This window comes from Lissotriton helveticus, chromosome 12 (genome assembly GCF_964261635.1).
Source record: "Lissotriton helveticus chromosome 12, aLisHel1.1, whole genome shotgun sequence".
Taxonomy (NCBI): Eukaryota; Metazoa; Chordata; class Amphibia; order Caudata; family Salamandridae; genus Lissotriton; species Lissotriton helveticus.
This window is the reverse complement of record NC_136073.1, coordinates 484,503,332-484,521,880: the sequence shown is the minus strand read 5'-3', so window position 1 is coordinate 484,521,880 and position 18,549 is coordinate 484,503,332.

Below are 18,549 nucleotides of genomic sequence, written 5' to 3'. Positions count from 1 at the left end.
TTGAATAGGGGCCTAGAAATAAATACGACAAAAACGAAGTATATGGTTCTGACTGGCTGTAAAACGTGCGGGTCAAATAGACCTTTTAGAGGGCTGATTAATATGAATGGCTCCCCGCTGGAGCGGGTAGATGCTTTCACCTACCTGGGGGTTACCCTCCAGAAAGACCTCGGGTGGTCTAGCCAATTTCACATAGCGGTCCTAAAACTCCGCCAGCAGGCAGGCATCCTTTGGAAAAATGTACCTCCTCAACAACTAAGCCCATTAGCCCCTTATTGGAAGTATACGGGATGAAGGTCTTAGGTTCGGCCCTATATGGAGCCGAACTCTGGGGTTTTGAAGACCTTAGAAAGCTAACGCTAGCTGAAAATGAATTTCTCCGAAAAGCTACTAGCGTTCCTATAAGTACCCCGTTAATACCGCTAATGTGGGATCTTGGAAAAAAGGCGGTCTAGGATCTTGCCCTTTTGCGTCCAGTCCTTTACTGGCGCCGTTTATGGACAACAGAAGAATTACAGCATTATGCCCAGGGTTTAAGGGAGATAATGGCTAAGGACACGGGCCAAAGAATACATTGGCTTAAGAACATCAGGTCGATACTCCTCAAATTAGGAATGAGTGACCTATGGGAGGACCCGGAAAACGCTCAGTTTCCCTCTAAAAAATTGCTAAAAGAAAAATATTGGGAGATGGTGTTCACAGAAGTAAGGTCTCCGCTCATTTAACTGGTCGTTTCATGGACTTTAAAGCCCAACCAAAACTGTAACAATACTGGGATATTATTGGTAAACAACAGGATCGCAAGCTCTATTTCCAGCTTAGGGTAGGATCACTTCCAGTTATATCCTTTACGGTTAAATGGGCAGATAAAAGTGGAAACGACAGATGTCCCAATTGTGGGGAGGACCAAGAGTCAATAAGACACTTTTTATTTTTTTGTCCCCTGTACATTGCCCCCAGAACGATGTGGATCAAGCCATTATGTAAACTGCTTGGGATACACAGACATGCTGAGGCTTTGAGAATTTTAACTACAGACCCGACTCCTAGAATTGCTGTTGCTGTGGCTAAATTCTTGAAATGGGCTTGGGTAATCCGCACAAAATATACAGCGGTAACTAAGTGAAGATTAAGCTGTATTGCCCATGTACACTGGGGCTACCCTTGTGAATTTTTGTGCAATACTCCTTTGGTTAAATGTATGTTGATGAACTTGTTTTTATCCTCTTTTTAAACTGTAATTCGGCATAGTCTATTCTAGTTTAATAATTTTTTAAATATTTATTGTATGGATTTTTTATGACTTTTTAATCAACATTTGTGTAAATATATGTATGTATACTTTTATGACTTAATTGTCGAATAAAGTTTGTGAAATCGGATATTGCATTGTGCCCTCTCACGTGCTGCCTCTGATGTACCTGCTCTGTTGTCCACAATGCCCTGTTGCTGTTCTGATACTGCATTCTGCCCTCTCACGTGCTGCCTCTGATGGACCTGTTCAGTGCAATGGACTGTTGATGCACTTAGCCCCTCTCATGTGCTGCCTCTGATGGACCTGTTCAGTGCAATGGACTGTTGATGCACGTAGCCCCTCTCATGTGCTGCCTCTGATGGACCTGTTCAGTGCAATGGACTGTTGATGCACTTAGCCCCTCTCATGTGCTGCCTCTGATGGACCTGTTCAGTGCAATGGACTGTTGACGCACTTAACCCCTCTCATGTGCTGCCTCTGATGGACCTGTTCAGTGAATGGACTGTTGATGCACTTACACCCTCTCATGTGATGCCAGTGATGTACATGATCTGTTGTACCCAATGCCCATGCTCTTGGATATTCTGATATTATGCACCTAATATGTTGAATAAAGATAATAAATCATGTTTTGTGGTTTGTCGCTGTCATTCCTGGTTGTGTACTTCAATTGTGTATATTTTGGTGCGTTCGTCAATGTATTTCCTGTGACATGACACTCCCCCTCCCAACGTCACAGCCCTGCCAGATACTCCCCTTCCGACAGTAAATGGTGTGTAGCGTACCTGGGTCATCGTCGATGATGGTCCATGACTTGCTGGTGGAGGATTGCGAAGAGTATCGGAAAAGCGTGTAGAGCTGGGTCCATGTGGGCAAGCTGCTTGTGGTGGGTATCTTCGCAATGTGTGGTTTGTTAGCTGTGGGGAATCCGCCATGTTCAGGCAGGTTGTTTTTCCGCAGCGGTTTTATGTGTGTTTTCCGCCATCGTGATTTGGGACACTGTCGGAGACGTCATTCCGTACGGCGGTGTCTCTGGATTGGTTACGTCCGCCGCGGGGTCGGGTGTGATTCCGCGGCGGTGCGTTCTCTTCCGCCGCGTACGGAGTTTTGGCAGTGTTTCCCATCCTAATATGGCGGTCAGACTGTCCGCCGCAGGCGGATGGAAAAAGGCTTTTTCCGCCTACTCCAGGACGGCGATCGTCCTTCCGTCCGCCATCCTAATGAGCCCCCTAGTCTGCAAATCAGATAGAGTGTCACATTCCCATACACTCATAAAGCACCTTACTCACCTATTATTAAACCTACAAAGTCACTAACAGAACCCCTTACTACATTACCTCATATAGGACCTAATTATGATGGCGGACGGACTTAATTCCGTCCGCCACCATCACAGGGATTGGGACCGGCTGCCTGTATGGTGGGGGTCCCGCAAGTGCAATCACAATGCGACTGCCACTGTGGCGGTCGTATTGTGCATTTTCACCATTGTGGCGGGTGCTGCAGCACCCGCCGCAATGATACAAATGCAAGTCTTGCATTTCCCTGCACTACATGGCAGGCACCACTCAGTTCCTGCTACATGGTGCAGGGAAATGTTGGGGGGCACTGTAGGTGCCTCCCAAGTACAAAACTTGAGAGCCCTGCTGAAAGGGGGCCCACTGTGGGCCCCCAATGTACATACCCGCCAGCCTGTGAATGGCGGTTGATCTGCCATAAACAGGCTGGCGGCTATTCAACGTCCTAATCTGGAGGACCAGTTTGTGGATGCAGCGTGGGTCCGACAGGCAATCGTAACGATTGCCTGTGTCGGACCCGTGGCGGACGGACTTCCTGTCTGCCAGCAATCCAGCTCCTATCCTGATCTGGTGGGCTGAGAATGGCTGCACGATGGCGGTGAATCCGACACCAGCAGGATGCCATGGTGGATTCACTGCTATACTAATCAGCCCCATAGTTCCAATATTTTCTCAAAAGAATCTGATACTCTCTTATAACATTTTCACATACACATATACCTTTTCAATCCTGTTTTTCTCCAAATTAAGTGTAATTCACAAACCTGAATATTGAGTTTGTTGATCAAATAATATCTTTTAGTCTTATCAGATAGATACAATGCTGCCAGGAAACATAAAAATTAAGCATAAGAATGGCATACCAGTCTCACACGAAGCAGGTATTAATGGCAGCATTGTCAATTTAGCAACCCATGATTTTGCGGAAGGCAGCAAATAAAATCGTATCTTTTATTTTTTCACCGACTGGTTAGTATGTGTTTACCCTTACATGCGCTTTTATAAAGAAGTCCAATATGTTTGTGTGTTTTGCACAATTCTGACATTGGGCTATACTGGGGGAACATTTGGGCTCTTTTCTCTCTGGAGGCCATTTCGGGAGACTTATTTCTTATGAAGCACCCTAATATCCTCATTTACTGCAGTATCCTCAGTAGAAAATGCTTTCAATTTTCACCTTCGATTCTATCAATGGCGGTCAGATATGCCACACGTTTGGCATAAATTCAGAATGTTAGAACTCTAGTTGCTCATCAGAAGACTGTAGTAAACTGTTGATCACCATAGAGTTAACTGGCAGTCTGCTGCTAGTGTTAAACTTGCATGTTTCTGTCTACATGTCAGAATACTTTACTGAATTAGAAGAGGAAGATATTTGAGAACTCACTTAAAACGTGTCCTAATATTTCTTTCCACAGCACTAACCATAATTACTATGACAAAATGAACCCTCTCATTTTGTCTCTTTCTAAACTAAATTTTTTAAGTTTGAACTGTTTTAAATAATCAAGATGACTTCAGGTGTGCCATACTTTTGCCATAAGTAAGACTGTTAGCTGCTCTTGTTGCTCTTTAGAACACTCTGGGAGGCTGCAGTAGATAGAACACTTGGGAATCAACTGACAGGCTGCTCTTGTTGAAAGTATATGTTTTACTGAAAATGTCAGACATCATTCTCCTATGACTGAGCAACATTGTGTGAATTTACAGAAAACATGGTCTCATTTTAGCTTCTGGAGCACCTTCTATAATTTCTTTGAAAAATCATGAGAAAATTGTTTTCTCTCAAACATGATTGATGTACTCCCAGCAGAAGTCTTTGTTACAAAGTTAAATCCCCTTAGAATACACCAAAATTCCAAAAAATAGTAGGGTGCCATGAACAAATGATATCTACTTTTTTGTGACCCTCAAAACCTGCCAGTCACAACAATGCATTTCATAGGGGTGCTATCATGTATATTGGCCCCAAGATGGCTCTCAGGACCTTTTGTTTGAAGTTCTGACAGACAATCAGACCTCACCATGAGATGTGTACTTAGGCTCCACCCAGATATCCTTATTTGCTTTCCCTTACATTTCTCAACAACTATGGAATGGATGTACACCAAATTGCTAAAAGCGTGATCTGCAAACCAAAATCTACCTTCATGCCGAATTTGGTGTAAGTCCGTCCAGCGATTCGGTCTCTAGTCATGTTCAAAGCTCCTATGGGAATTAACATTGGAAATAAAAAAAATGTAATCCCCTTTTTGTCTGCCCCCGCTTGACGGATCACCATGAAACTTTCCATGCACAAAGTCACTATGACACCTTTTTTGGAAAATTTCGTGAGGATTCGTCAAACAACCCCAAAGTTATAGGCAAGTCAAAATGTGCTTTTCCTATATAAATATGGTTCTAATTATAACTACCTACTGGTGACCGCCCGCTTGGGTCTCAACTTCAGGGATTACTATCTTTATATCCGCACTCAGGCTGGATTTGTGCCCCGACTTTGGACATAAGGATAGTATTCATAAAAATAGGAGGGGGTGCACGGGCCCCCTCCTCAGGCTTATAACAGCCTCCCCGGGGCAGTGCTTTTAATATATGTAGGGGGGTCCTGCGTGAGAACTCATATGCCCTGAGGGCCACCACCTCACCAAGGTAAATCTGAAATAAATGCAGAGGGGTCCGCCTTTAAAATCACCCTAAACCCTAAGAACACCATTGCCACCCAAAATACCCTACCCACCCTAAATCCCGAAAATACCCTTGCCAACCAAATTCCCTCGCCCACCCTAAACCCAAAAAATAACCTTGTCACCCAAAACCTTCACCTAAACCCTAAAAACAGCCATAAATATATACATACATGTACCTGCTAAATACTTACTTAGGGGCCGTATATGCCCTTTATGAATTCCCAAAGTCATAAACGTAGATGTTTGGTCTAAGTTAGACCAAATGTCTAAGTTTACCTGTGTGAATCGGGCCCTATTAGTTTCGATGTGAAGGCATGCATGGTAATGGTATATGCGTGGTAACATTTTGGTGGTAAAGGCATATGCGTTTTAATGGATGCATGATAAAGGTATTGCATGGTAATAACTGCATTGTAAAGGCTGTTTGCCATTAGGCCATTGGGATCTAACTCTGTATTAGTTCTTATAAGTGCTTTTTTCAGCATTGTTAACATGAGGACTCCCAGACAACTAAAACTGTCAGTATCAATCCCTAAAGGCAATATCTATTCCAGTATGGATGGTGTTGCAACTTCCACAGAAAAGCTGACAATTGAGATTCATCCACTTCTGATGGTCCTCCAAAACATTGCTGCTTGACGATTTTAAAATTTGTCTGGCCGAGGTTCACATTAGCAAATTTAGCTGGCATGTGCTCACTCTTCTGATAGCCAAGAAACCTACAGGTTTATGTGCACTCAATAAATACTTATTAGAACATTGGAATGTTGGGAGCTCCATTGCAGACAATGGAGTACTCCCTGCTTCTACGGGCTGGTAAAGGCCGCAGAGCAACATTCCAATGTTCTACAAAGGCTTCTCGAAGTTCAAGGGGATTTATATCCCCTCGAGCTTCGAGAACCCTTTGTTTAATTTGTTAGAACATTCTGCGCTCTAGTGGCAGAATGTTCTATCAGCCTTATAGCCCCTCGTAGCAGGGCTATACGGCTATTAAAGTCCTGCTGTTTCGTTAAAGTCCCTCGCCTTCGGCTCGGGCCTTTAACGATTCAGCGGGCCTTTAATAGCCAGTATAACCCGCTACAGCGGGCTATAAGGCTATAATATAGCCTTATAGCCCACCGTAGAGGGCTATTAAAGGCCCTCTCCAGTGTTAAAGGCCCGAGCCGAAGGCTGGAGGTCCAGGCTTATACCAGCCATTATAAGCCCGGAGCACTCCATTGTTTTCAATGGAGCTCCCAACATTCCAATGTTCTAATAGACCATATAATAATAAAGAAAGTTTCTAATATGTGTCACTGTTGCATGAGGAGAAAGACAGTGCCGCCATGTTTCCATGTTTTTCATACTGAGTTTAAAAGGCTACTTGATATCTCATACTCACTTACAGTTACCATGCAACCACATGTGGATTTTGACACAAATCCCTAGCGACAAGGAATGGTAGACAGGGATTTGGGCAAACATCTCCCGCCTCTTTTGATTCAGGCACAATACAGATAAATGTTCTCCTCGTTCTTTCCCCCTTTGCATGTCTGCTGCCTTCTACAGCACACATACAAAGATGTAAAAGTCTTAACGAATAGCTATTGTACAGGAAAGGACCCCTCTTGTACAAAACTATGCTTACCACGATACAGACACCCTTGCACTATGGCACAAGCGTGCCTGCATTGATTCACGGCAGAATAAAGTGCACCAGCACAGGGCGATAGCAGAGCAGCACCACATCTTAGTAGGTATGGTGCTCTTCTGCTCTCTACAATTTGCGCAACTCAACACAGCAACTTTACTTGTTGTTCTGCATTGCATTATTTCTTAATCTGGGCCATGGTGTCTTAGCTAGGACGGTCCAACCCCCTTCTGCCTTCATGGATGAATAGGAGAACATACATATTATGTCTTGGAATAAAATTTGATACCGTCTAAAAAAACACCGCTGTGGTTAATTACGTTAGAATCATTTTTAATAGCTAAGCAGCATGATGATAGGCTAGTGGAATGCATACTAAGAGGAGACATCTTCTTTTGTACTTCTAGGTTTCTCAAACTAAATTATGAAAGAAGAGATGGCACTAATTATTTGGAAGATGCACAGAAATGATAAGAAACTAGTTCAGAGACTCTGCTGCTTGGAATCCAGTCAACAATAAAAGCCCAGGACAAAATAATTTTTATTACATGAGCAACATCTCACAAAATTCAGGAGTTTCATGTTATGTGAATTGTGTACATTTTTGCCATTTCACAGTCATGCAATTTTGTACGTTTTCCAGCCACAACTAATTGGTTAGTGAAGAACATGTCTTACAAAGGTATTTCACCTAAAAAACAGTATACTGCTGGTATCTTGCATAATATTTTGGGTATGAATAATGGGACTTTTTTTCAGATACAGGCCACAATACTTTTCTCAAAGAGCATATTTTCACGTAATTTTGTCATCCACCCCTTAACTGTAATAAAGCACAGTGAGACTCCAGAATTCCCGTGTTAAATACATTTTCATCATGATATGGAGAGCAAAATGCAAGATAGAGGGGCTTATTTACAAGCCCCTTGGCCCGCCAGTGCGTCACTTTTTCCCATATTAAACCCCATCATGAGTGCTTCTGTGCATAACAGGTCTCCATTGTGGAAATGTCAAAAGTGGCACAGTGGACTGCATGTCAGATCACTGGTGTGGATGTCAAGTTGGCATTGTGGTGCAGCCAACATTTACAAACCTTGACTTCATTCTTGTATCATGTAGAATGTCTGGAATTATATCTACACGCCCCATCTTTAAAACAATTATCTGTGCCACTGAATTAGGATATCATACAGCTGGAACGCAAGATTGCAAGAAAAGATCGGTAAAAACGACTTGAACATGCACGTTTTTATTTTTTAAGAAAGAAAAAGTCTTTTCTAGTTGAGATGTGTGATTATTTCAAAGCATGATTTGTGCTATAAATATGTTCAAGCCATAAAATTGAAAAGTACAATAATGTCTAGTCACTTAATGCTGTGGTTGTAATGTTAACTACGAAATTTTTTATTGACTAACAGAGTAAATAGGCTGGTATCATATGCATAAATTGTAAACACAACATTTACTGAAGCCCTGGGGCTTTGTGGATTAGACACAGTCCTCGACTGAGTTTCATTGTTTATATCTTTCTTGCCATTTGTTTCTGTTAAATCTTGAATGTTAATGTAAAATTATTAGCTTCTCGTATTTCGTATCAGCATATTCCGGTGTCCATTTTAGGAATGTTTACCATTTTGAGGAGAAAGAAAACCGAGTTAGAAACAAAAAAGAATAGACTGGGACTTTTTTTAAAATTATGTAATTGATATATATTTTATCTTAGTCTTAGACTACATTTGTACGTGTTTGCAGCTCTGCTCACGCCACCAAATGTCCTATCACCAAGACTATAAAAACAAAAGGAAAGGAAGAAAAAGCAAGGATGTAAAGAAAAAAATGTAAAGAGAAAGGAAGGAAAATTGTGGTTTGTTTAAAGTTGCGCTATTTAACGCATCCGGTCCCAGGTGTAAATAGAACTTTAAACATAGATTGGTGATGCAAGAGACAGTTCTCAACTCCTAGTCTGTGACTAGTGTGCCTGTACTAGCACTAGTTATTTTTCTCTTCACCAAAGATTTAATTAATAGTTGTAATTTAAACTGGTTGTGTTGACAGAAAGTAGCCCACTCAACTGGCTCATATTTCAACCACATTTGCTAATTTTCACAGGTTCCAGCTGCCATTGCACATTCTCGGGTTAAGGGTAATGGTATGCTATGTTATACAACTTATTTCAGAACACTTATAATTACCTTAAGGGTTTCCCAGCACTAGGGAGTTGAGGTAAAATCTCAATATCATAGATCAGGAAATTACCCATTCGTAGAACGAAAAAGATGAGTTTTAAAGTTTTTGCAGAATGATCCTAGATAACAGGTACACAAAATATCACTGAGGAGTGATTTCCAAAGGGGCGATGCTGAGAGAAAAAATCGATTTCCACCCATGTCTTAAAGTGTGGAACTCTGAGGATAAAGAAGATCTTGGTGCTCAAGGAGAGTTTGCCAAATTCGTTTTTTTAATGAGAGACTTCCCAAAAAGCGGTTTTATGCACCAACCATAAGAGGGTGAATTGAAAGCATTTATAAAATAATAAATTAGCTATTAAAGTGAGATTTATGAAATACCAGATGGCATCCTCACTTTCATTAAGCTCCGCAAAGTCACCTGCCCCTATCTAAATTAAATGCAGCAATGTCTACCCATACAATTATTTTTGTAACTACTCCCTCAAACTCCCAAATCCTTTCAAGTACACTTGAAAGATATGACACAGCTAAATATTCTCCCCCTCTGACTTCTGAAATGCTATGTCTACAACATTTGCTAAAGTCACCTTGCATGATCAAGTATTTTGCCGTTAGTAAGTTGTCTACATATAGTCCTTTATATCAACTTACAAGCAGTAGGTAGATATTTTAGGCTCAAGATTGACATTTGTTGGGAACACATTGACTGATCATTGTTTAAGTTAAGGCATAAAAGTCATATTAAAAGATGGTCCTGTAAACCCCATCTCAATGCTATATCCACTAAAGGTTTGTGCAATATTTATTGTTCTCAATTAGAAGCGACATACTCACTCCCGATATATGACCAGCTTCATTATCAGTGAGTTAGAAGGTGGCTTAATCGTTTTCACAGCTTAGTATTAAAAGGTAGATGGGATAAGATCCTGCTCACTAGGTGACAATGACAATTTTGTTTCTCAGGAAACACTTGCATATATAAGCCCAGATTTACTAACGTTTTGAGTCATGGTGCTGCTATATGTTTTGTGCAACCGTGACACAAAAGGCTAGTTGAGATTTACTAAGCCACACACGGATTCATTTGTGTGAAGAGGATTTTCGGGTTCATATTTTGTGCATTAATAATGTTGATTAATATGCCTTTTAGATATGATTTTACATATAATGATTGACATAACTGCAATTGAAACAAATTTGCTATGATGTGTAGAAGTCTGTTTGTTAATGTGGTTTACTTCTGCTACACTTAAGTGTAAAACACCCTTTTAGACAAGATGGGTTCCATCTCTGTCACTCACTCCTGCTTTCCCCCATACACATCTTCTTCCCACAAGCTCCGCAGCACACATTCCAGCTGATGCCATATTAGTTTATGGTCATTGCTCTATTGTTCGGCTCACAATAAACTTTCTAATGTAAAATTGCAAAAAGGGTGGAGGTCTTTAGTTTTTTCACTGGACCTACTCTCTGAGAGAAAGTCTTGTTGTTAAATGTTATATAATGGTTCGAACATCTCCAGGTGACAATAGTATAGAAGCTGTTGAATAATTATTCAAAGGGTTGGGACTGTGCTTATTTGTTAAGGTAATGACGTTTATTATTCTTGTGTTTTGATTAGCTAAAGAAATTATACTTTTGCTCACACCATGAGTTTGCAGTAGTGCTAATATTCTATGCAACACTTGTGTAAAAGAACTCCTTGATTTTGGGGTGAGTCAGAAGACGTTCCTATTCTACTAGGGATGATGCTCAAATTCTTTCTGATTTATTTGCTTGTTGGAACTTGGATAATTTCAGATTTCACATACTCTGTGCAACTTTGCATCTGAGAGCCTTCCTGGAATTGACTCTGTACTGCTTATTTTTAGTTTTTGTAATAAAACCCTTTAACTTTCAAATTAATCTAAAACTCAATTATTAATTGGGCACCATAATTATTAAGCTGTTTTCCTCACGAATTTCATGTTTAAGAAGGTGCCTTAACAAGGGGACACATTGCCTCCAAAAATTGACGTTTAACACAAATGAGGAACATTTTGGGGTGTCAAAATGTTGGTGAACGGTTTTGCCCCCACATTTTTGTCATCTTGCGTTGCCTTGTAAAAATAAATGTAATGCAACTCAGCTCTTTGTGCTGTGCTGCACAGCATCAGGTAGGTATTACTTTGGAGGAGCATGGCCTGTTCCATGTATCCACCTTTGTATTTTGACACAAAGCCAGAGTTACTAATGGCAGGAATTTTAGTATTGCGCCAAAATTATGCGCCTACCCAATCGAGCGGTAGCGAAGTGAAATATCTTAAATTATACTCGTTACTTGCTCTTTCCATGTGTGCTGAACTATGCAACACAAATGGAACGAGGAATTTGCTTCTAAGGATTATTTTGTGGAGAAAGGTATTCCTCTCTGCACAAATATATTCCTGCCATTGACGCAGGCATTCTTGCACCATGGCTTTAGGGTGACTGTGTTGGTGCTAGGATGCTTGAACTATCCCTGAAATGTGCATGTTTAAAAATATATGAAAAGTTTATGCAGATGTAGATTTGTATAACCCAGAGTACGACTTGTCTCAGGGCCAAATTCAATATAACAGTAATGCCAAGATAGCCACTTCAAACGAGAGTGCCACGTGCCACTGTTATCCTTAAAATGTGTCAGGGAATAGAATGGAAGAAGACATTTCGAAACTATCAACTGTTAGGTTTCAGTGGTTTAAGTTGGAAAAAAGTGACTAGGTAACTAAAATATACTGGTGAATTTTGGTATTTTGTATTGTGGGCCATTCAATACCCAAAAGAACATGTTTAGTTGTACTTCCCCTTTAAGGCAGTGGATGGCAGAATTCACAATGCTAGCTAGCATTGCATTTGCAAGTGGTCTGGATGAGCGTATATCATTTGATAGTATTGTTTTTTCTTGGGTGTTTGGCTCATCTTAATAGTGCTGAGTTAAAGTAGTGCCAGATATTATGCAGACTGAAATTCTGTATCCAGTATATTCATATGCGTGTTTATATAACGAGTCTTATGGAAGCCAGACTTGATTGATGCAAATGGGCCTTTCATTTTCTCATTATTTCTGATAGCCAAACTTGACCTAGAGATATTTTTTCTGACCGCCATATTTTAGGAGAATTTGGAGAACTGATGTATGAGTAAGATTGCAGATGGCAGCTAGAGAATCCGTCTATCAACAATAGACTGAGAGGTATAGTCACAAGCTGTTTTCCTCGCGAATTTCATGTTTAAGAAGGTGCCTTAACAAGGGGACACATTGCCTCCTAAAATTGACATTTAACACAAAGGAGGAACATTTTGGGGTGTCAAAATGTTGGTGAACGGTTTTGCCCCCACATTTTTGTCATCTTGCGTTGCCTTGTAAAAATAAATGTAATGCAACTCAGCTCTTTGTGCTGTGCTGCACAGCATCAGGTAGGTATTACTTTGGAGGAGCATGGCCTGTTCCATGTATCCACCTTTGTATTTTGACACAAAGCCAGAGTTACTAATGGCAGGAATTTTAGTATTGCTCCAAAATTATGCGCCTACCCAATCGAGCGGTAGCGAAGTGAAATATCTTAAATTATACTCGTTACTTGCTCTTTCCATGTGTGCTGAACTATGCAACACACATGGAACGAGGAATTTGCTTCTAAGGATTATTTTGTGGAGAAAGGTATTCCTCTCTGCACAAATATATTCCTGCCATTGACGCAGGCATTCTTGCACCATGGCTTTAGGGTGACTATGTTGGTGCTAGGCTGCTTGAACTGCACCAGTAGAATAACAGAGCAAAAATGCAGCCTATCTTGGTAGATATGCTGCATTTCTGCTCTCTCCCTTCGATTCAAAGCAGCACAGCACAGCACAATAAGTTGTCTTACTCTATTGCGTTGCATGAAAGTTTAGTAAATCCATGTCATAGTGCTCTTCCACATAAACAAATAAAGCCATGCTGTCCAAACTTAGAGGTATTATGAGGAGATTTGATTTTTGTCTTACATTTTTTCACAAACCCCAAAACTCAATATGTATGTACATCCAGTGTGATGTTTCTTGAGATTAAAAAAAAGGTTTAGCTTAAATGACACACCTTTCATGAAGTTTATAATGTTCTGTTTTGAACTCAAACAATCTTATTTTAATAAACAAAATATCATTCATATCAGTAGCTCATTCTCAGAAGGCATTCAAGGAATAGAGTAGCCTGGTAATCAGTGAAGATGTCACAGGAATGATGTGGTATTGGTAGCTAACACAACGACATTGGTGGAATTGACGAAACATCATGCATATAATCTTAATCGTGCTGCTGTTGTAGTTTTCTTAATCTGTATTTTTAATCAGTATTTTGACGGTCGTGACTCTCATGTTGTCTTAATATGAAATATTTGTAGTTGTTAGTCAGATTTCTGACTGGTTAGGCCACGTATCCTATCATCTGAAATTTAAGTGGTTGTATGATTCTTCTGCACCATGCTGTTGGTATTATAAAACGAAACAAACCAGGACGAGACCTCTTGCTCAGCCCAAAGAGCTGGAACGAATGTGATTTAATTGAGGTGTGGTCTTGTAGTTCCATAGTACTATGAACAAGATATGTTTGTGTGTCATTTAAAAAAATGTATGATTGCTGACAGAAAGAATCTCCATCATATGTAAAAAGAAATATCCCTGAAATGTGCATGTTTAAAAATATATGAAAAGTTTATGCAGATGTAGATTTGTATAACACAGAGTACCACTTGTCTCAGGGCCAAATTCAATATAACAGTAATGCCAAGATAGCCACTTCAAACGAGGGTGCCACGTGCCACTGTTATCCTTAAAATGTGTCAGGGAATAGAATGGAAGAAGACATTTCGAAACTATCAACTGTTAGGTTTCAGTGGTTTAAGTTGGAAAAAAGTGACTAGGTAACTAAAATATACTGGTGAATTTTGGTATTTTGTATTGTGGGCCATTCAATACCCAAAAGAACATGTTTAGTTGTACTTCCCCTTTAAGGCAGTGGATGGCAGAATTCACAATGCTAGCTAGCATTGCATTTGCAAGTGGTCTGGATGAGCGTATATCATTTGATAGTATTGTTTTTTCTTGGGTGTTTGGCTCATCTTAGTAGTGCTGAGTTAAAGTAGTGCCAGATATTATGCAGACTGAAATTCTGTATCCAGTATATCCATATGTGTGTTTATATAACGAGTCTTATGGAAGCCAGACTTGATTGATGCAAATGGGCCTTTCATTTTCTCATTATTTCTGATAGCCAAACTTGACCTAGAGATATTTTCTCTGACCGTCATATTTTAGGAGAATTTGGAGTACTGATGTATGAGTAAGATCGCAGATGGCAGCTAGAGAATCCGTCTATCAACAATAGACTGAGAGGTATATTCACAAGAACGTGTGATAACTACCACAAGAGTAGCGTAACGCAACTTTCAACCTTGCAACCCATCGTGGGAAAATAACCCTGTGTCAACGTGGAATTCACAACACAGCGGTAGCATGCTATACTGTCCGCGAGACAACCACCTCGATGGAGACAAAAACACAAACCACAATACCAAAAATCCTGCAATGGGCCCAAGCGCAATAAGGAAACCAGCGATAAGCAGCGCCAGGCCTGCAACACACACCCAGGCCCGGACTGGCCGTTGTGGGCACCGGGCAATCCCCCGGTCGGCCGCAAGGGTGGGGGCCGGTTTTGGGCCCTGGGGGCCGTTTTTGTTGCAGAGCCGTTTTTGCAGCATAGCTGCAAAATCGGCCCTGTAACAAAATCGGCTGAAAAGCGGCCCTGGCAAAGCGCTCGCCCCCCTCCCGCCCGGGGGGCGGGGGGCCGGCCGAGCACTTTGCCAGGGCCGGTTTTGGTTCCCAGTCCGGCCCTGCACACACCTGGCAGGCAGGAAAAATCACCATAAAAGTCGAAAAAACGTCCAAACACAAACTTACCAACACCCAAGCACCATGGAGGCAGCCGGATCAGGCGCTGAGGATGAGCGCAACCCCACAAACACCACGGACAACCAGCCTGGGACCTCGGGGAAAGGGAAGCACAAGGACAAGAAGAAGAGGAAGACGAAGTTCAGTCCGCAGGCGAACAGGATCATAGTCACAGAGGTGATGGAACACCATTAACAACTGTTCGTCACCTCCAACATGTCATTGGGCACCAAAAACTGAATATGGCAGGACATCGTGGACAAGGTGAATGCTGTCGGGGAGCACAAGAGGACAATGGACGAGGTCAAGAGGCGATGGAATGACATCAAGCGGCGGACCAAGGAGAAACTCTCCGCCAACTGGAAGGCAGCAACGCAGACTGGAGGTGGGGGCCCAGCGCCACAGCTCGAGCTGGATGACATGGAGGAGCAGGTGTCGACAGTCATCAGTGTGGAGACTGTGGCAGGAGTCGGGGGCTCAGACACTGCTCGACAGGACACAACACAACCACAACAGGGTGAGTGACCACCAGGTACTGCTGAGACGGGTGGAGATGAACACAATGGCACACATGCACAATCAAGCAGAGCACAGTGCAGACCCACAATGACCCTGGGTCCTCGCCCAGATCTACAGACTGTCACAATGCACAATGCCATGCTGTCTGAATGTCAACATGTACCCTGCGGCTACATACATGTGGACACATCGTAAAACACCATCTCCCCTTCACATCGCAGGCACACCGTCAACACTTCCTGCAGAGCAGTCCCAGCCACTTTTCAATGATGACGAGGAGGACAACACCAGCATCGCCCCCCAGCCATCCAAGACATCATGGACCTCATCTGCAACACACCTCCAGGATCAGGGCAGGCCAGTTGCATTGAGGGGACCCCGCCCACTACCCAAAGCACCCAGCAGGAACAGCGACATGGACCACCACATCCTGTTTGATGACCAATGACATGGCGACCAGACTGCGGATTGCACCCCTCCTCTTCTGCAGTACTTGTCTTCCACAGATGGACTCTGGCTGGCCCTCCATGGGCCCATATAGTGTGGTGTATTCAGCAGTGCCCTGTACTGCTCCTGCTGCGGAAAAGCACTGGATGTGCAATAAACATCCAGTGACACACTGCTGTGCCATGTCTTTCCTCATTCATGTATGTATTTGTGGATGATGTGCATCCTGTGGGATGGCAGTCAGAGGGTGCAACATAGAAATTTGTGTCACATATCCCGTGGACACCACAACAGGGACACACGCAGCAGCCACTTTCTTGTCCAGACATGGACTGAACCACGACCAGGGCCCACAAGTTATTTTTTCAAGCCCTGCCCTGTTTCGGCGTATGGCAGGCCAGACCACTCTGCTCACGGTCCCGGGGGGCCTCATTTCTACCCATTGCAGGCGTACTTGCTGGTTGTGTGCAGCTCTCTTGTCTAGTTGTCAGCATGTCACAGCCAATCCCTGAGGGCAGGTTTGCACGCACACCACACTCACCCGGCACCGGCGTCACAGGGCAAGTGACCCCACAAATATAAGGGGCCGATGACGTCACATACCCCACTGCTCGTGGTGACTGGATGACGGACCCGAGGCCTTGAGGCCAGCACAGGCCTATCACCACGTGGCGCTGACTGGGTTTGAACAAGGTTTGTGGTAGTCGCTGCGTTGCGGCCTGCACAGGCACCCCGCCAAGGGAAACTGACTGGGGTTGGACAGGGTTTGTGGCAGTCACTGCATTGCGGCCTGTACAGGCACCCCGCCACAGGATGCTGACTGGGGTTGGACAGGGTTTGTGGCAGATGCTGCATTGTGGCCGGCAAACGCACCCCGCCACGAGACGGTGACTTAGGGTGCACTGAGTCATTGGCACCTTGAGCTGCTGAGCGGGTGTGCAGCCTGCGATGATGGCCTGTCCAGATGGTCCGGACTGCTCAGAATTTGTGTGCCTTTCTGGACCGCAGTGTAGGCCACGCCAGCGTCCTGCGCGGGCCCACAGCCACGTGGCCCCGCTTCCGGGGTCACAAAGTTAGTGGCACCCATTGGGCTGAACAGCTGTGCAGGCTGTGATGGTGCCGGGTGCCCTTGTTCATACCATGCCATGGCGTAATATAGTTCCAGCACCAGACGTGTTACCTGGTGCGCAGCACAGCATGGTTGCATGGTGTGGAGGGAGGCATGTCCGCGGGCCCCGGACTAGTGGCTTGGAGCGGCACGTGGTGGGACCTGCAGTCTACACACCAGTGGCAGGTGGTGAGTAGCGTGGGGCGGGTGTGCATGAGCGGGCATGCTCCAATGGGCGGCGGGAGGGGCTGGGATGCCTCTGCCTGGGTGTGCATGGGCGGGCATGCTCAGATGGGCGGCGGGAGGGGCAGGGATGCCTCTGCCTGGGAATGCATGGGTGGCTCGGCGATGTTGTCTTGTGCAAGTGTGTGTACTGTGCCAGTCATGTCTCTGGACTCTGTTTCAGATGATGGCTCTGTCTCAGATGTGGGACCTGGTGTGCTGCTATACGTACTGGCAAGTGGTTGGAGACACACCGGTGGCAGCAGGTGAGCTGTGTGGCCTGGGTGCGCAGGGTCGTCTCTCTCTCTCTCTCTTCGTCTCTCTCTCTCTCTCTCTCTCTCTCTCTCTCCCTCTCTCTTCTTCTCTATCTCTCTCTCTCTCTCTCTCACTCCCTCTCTCTTCTTCTCTCTCTCTCTCTCCCTCTCTTCTTCTCTCTCTCTCTCTCCCCCTCTCTTCTTTTCTTCTCTCTCTCTCCCCCTCTCTTCTTCTCTCTCTCTCTCTCCCCCTCTCTTCTTCTCTCACTCTCTCTCTCTCTCCCCCCTCTCTTCTTCTCTCTCTCTCCCCCTCTCTTCTTCTCGCTCTGTCTCCCCCTCTCTTCTTCTCTCTCTCTCTCTCCCCCTCTCTTCTTCTCTCTCTCTCTCTCTCTTCCCCTCTCTTCTTCTCTCTCTCTCCTTTGCTCTCTCTCTGTCCTTTGATGTGGGCAGGACACACCTTCTCATCATGTTTTTTGTCTTGTAGGCTGTGACCTAAGGATTGTGTTGAAGGGAGCTGCCATGTATCTTCATTTGATTTCTGTGTTGTTTCAATAAAGTTTAATTGTTTACTTCGATAGTGAATGTGTGATGGTCATTTCTGTGCCAACACATGCATGTCACCAGTTGTGATTGTACAAGATCAGGCAGATTCTTTGGTACATGTTTAGGTGTAGCTGATATGGCATGTCTTTGCCTGGGTGGGCCCGGGGGGGACCTGGGGATGGAGGCAGTGGGTGCTGTGGCCCTCTTGGGTGTCAGACCTGCATAATCAGTTGCTCCATGGCATCTGTTGCCCTTCCGATAACGCCCTGTGCTGGGCTCCCTATTGTGGTGCAGGCTGCCATCCGACTTTACACCAGGTCAGAGCAGATGTGCATTTTCTGCTGCTAACGCGCCTTATTGCGTGTTTTGTGTTCTTATCACTGATCTGGCTGGTTGTTGTGAATGTTGAGGTGTGGTGTTGTTGCATGTTTTCGCATGGGAACGCCTA